Raw genomic sequence first — 2,769 nt, 5'->3', positions numbered from 1 at the left:
TATCTGTTCCAATATTATGTTAAAATGTTCATGTGGTTAAGGAAAGTCTTACCACTGAAATTATGGGTCAAAATAAGGAAATTTGAGTGAGTGTATGTGTGTGTGCCCTGCGATGGATTGGCACCCCGTCCAGGGTATACCCCGCCTACCTAAGCCTAAGTATTTAGCATTCTCACATCAATCACGGCTCTACAGCCAGTCACAAGTGTCTGTGAGCTCACGCAAGCTGGAGAAGCGGATAGTGCTATATCCTCCGAGTATGTTACGCCGCCCCCAGCGATGTGTGAGTGAGCAGGTCAAAAAGATGCGATTGGCTGGCGTCACTTGGTTCAAAGGAAACATGTGATCATCTTTGGTCTTTCCTGACTGGTAGTAGTAGCCTTAATGTAGAAGCCCCCTAGTGATTGATGGGAATTGGAGAAAATCCCCCCCCCCTCCAAGAATATTGCTTTTGGATTTTTTTATTTGCATGAAATGTACCATAAATCATAGAATGATAACTGACGTGATGGTTTGCTTGTGTTGTCACCAGCATAGTCTGCATCATGCTTAACTAAAAAAGCACAACCTGTATTACTTTTGAATTTAACAAACTATACATACACTAGACACAGCTAATGCAATATTATACAGTTGAATCAGGGCCGGACTTTTAATTGGTATTTACTATATGGTATTTTTACAAGGAAGTACTTTCTTTCTTTAACTTAAGTAGAAATGTCAGTGGGGTACTTCCTAGAAAACATTTTCGCCTGTTTATTTGTTATTTTTACTTCACCAATAAACTGTGGCACAGTGTTTTAAAGAGTATTTATGTAGTTTAAAGTATTTATTTCAGTCCTATAGGAAGTATTTGACAGTGCAATGTTCTAGAATGTGGTGAAATATTTTAGGGTATAGTGTATAACCTACATGCTATAGTGTTGTAGATTTAGTTAAAATTTTCAGGGTGTAAGGTAATGTACTATTTTAGGATGTACAGTGGAATTTTAGTGTAGAATTTTATTTATGTTTTATTATATATAGTATATTATTTTAGTTGTATTTAGTTGTATATTGAAGCAGAATTTGATGTGCATATAGTTTGTTATTTTGTGGAGTGTGTGTGTGTGTGTGTGTGTGTGTGTGTGTGTGTGTGTGTGTGTGTCCCTCCCCCATTGTTTCTGTTCACATTGCTGTAAGAGGATACCAGTTCTATCACACAGAGCTGCTTTTATTGTGCAGAATTAACACTTTTATGGTTTTACCCTGCCATCGCATCTGCCCCAGGGTGGTTTTGGGGGAGAGGGAGTAACACAGGGTTAATTGGGGTGGAGGGTCAGAAGAGTCACAATCATGTCTGTCATGTTGAGGACTCCAAAGATTTCCAGGTTGCACTATTGATTTCAGTTCTGGGCTTTATTTTGCACTATGAAAAACATTATTCACCGCTTGCTATTTAAATACATTATTTTATCTAATTCCCCTATTTTATTTAATATGATTTTGATTCAATGGTTAATTTTCTTTTCATGCAGTGATACATTTTTTAAAAGCAGAACAAAACTCTCATTAAATTTCAGTCTAAATGAAGTGAAGTCCGATTTGAAAAGAATTAAAGAATGGGTCTTAGTGAGCCTGTAACTCTCAAACACTCAAGCAGCCTGGTGTGTGTGTGTGTGTGTGTGTGTGTCTTTCCTTCTTGTTTTTTCCCTGTTAAACCTGCCAGTCATGACAGTATGGAAACTTCCTGAGTGGCTGCATTTGTAATTTGTCTGCAAGTGTAACTGTAGGTAAAGCTCAAGAAACACACACACATGCACGCACGCACACGTCTCCAAATCCAGCTGTCGTTTCCTGATTAACCTTTGGTCAGTCTGAAAGGATTTTATACAAAGCTGACAGAATTGGGAACAAGGATTAAGATACAGCCCACTGATCACTTTAAACGGAAAGAGAAGGAGAGAGTGAGACAGGGAGAATGAGAAAGGGGAAAGCACTCTTCTGGTCTGTGTGTTACTTATATTCAATGGTAGAGAATGGACTTTCCTGCTAACAGTGTAGGACTCTGATGGATAGGGGCGGGGTCTGGTGTGGGGGTTGCCTTGGTGACGTGGAGGGGGTGGAGCCGGGGGAGTAGACAGCACAGTGGGGGATTTTCTCAGTCAGTGTGTGTGTGTGTGAGAGAGCTGAATGATCCTGACTTGGATATGGACACAGAACACACACACTGAACAGGTCTGAATTCTAATTTATCAGGAAATTTGATTAACTGCTTTCATTTTAATCTTCTTTGATGTTTGATTTCACTGGATATTGATTGATGTTTAATTTCACTTTAATCTTCTTTGATGTTTGATTTCACTGGATATTGTTTGATGTTTGATTTCACTTTAATTTTCTTTGATGTTTGAATTTCACTGGATAGTCTTTGATTTTTGATTTCACTGCATATTCTTTGATGTTTGATTTCACTGCATATACTTTGATGTTTAATTTTACTGCATATTCTTTGATGTTAGATTTCATTGCATATTCTTTGATGTATGATTTGACTTCATTTTAGATTGTTTGATTTGTGTTTGACTCTCACTGCATGAAGCCCATTTAGAGATTTTAGCTCTATATAGTGTGTCATAGTAGTTTGTAGTGCTTTACAGTGGGTTGTAGTATGCAAAAATAGTTTGCAGTGTGATGGTGTAGAGTGTTGTAGTAGTGTGTAGTGTGATTGTGTTGTTTGCTATAGTAGTGCGAATGTGTAATGTGCTATAGTAATGTGTAGTGTGAAGT

The 2,769-nt window shown here is 37.9% G+C and overlaps 1 protein-coding gene across 2 annotated transcripts in view; it reads left to right on the top strand.

The window, feature by feature from the left end:
* The first annotated feature begins 2,138 nt into the window (after positions 1-2,138).
* The window catches only part of lhfpl2a (LHFPL tetraspan subfamily member 2a), a 17,405-nt gene continuing 16,774 nt past the window's right edge, over positions 2,139-2,769 (top strand). The window contains exon 1 of one of the 2 annotated variants that reach the window (XM_053478669.1): positions 2,139-2,217. The gene's annotated coding sequence lies outside the window, so the exon portion shown is untranslated. The remainder of the gene's footprint in view (positions 2,218-2,769) is intronic. The other variant, XM_053478668.1, reaches the window with a different exon arrangement.

The sequence above is a fragment of the Clarias gariepinus genome, chromosome 19, assembly GCF_024256425.1.
Source record: "Clarias gariepinus isolate MV-2021 ecotype Netherlands chromosome 19, CGAR_prim_01v2, whole genome shotgun sequence".
NCBI lineage: Eukaryota > Metazoa > Chordata > Actinopteri > Siluriformes > Clariidae > Clarias > Clarias gariepinus.
This window is presented reverse-complemented; position numbering and strand designations above follow the sequence as displayed.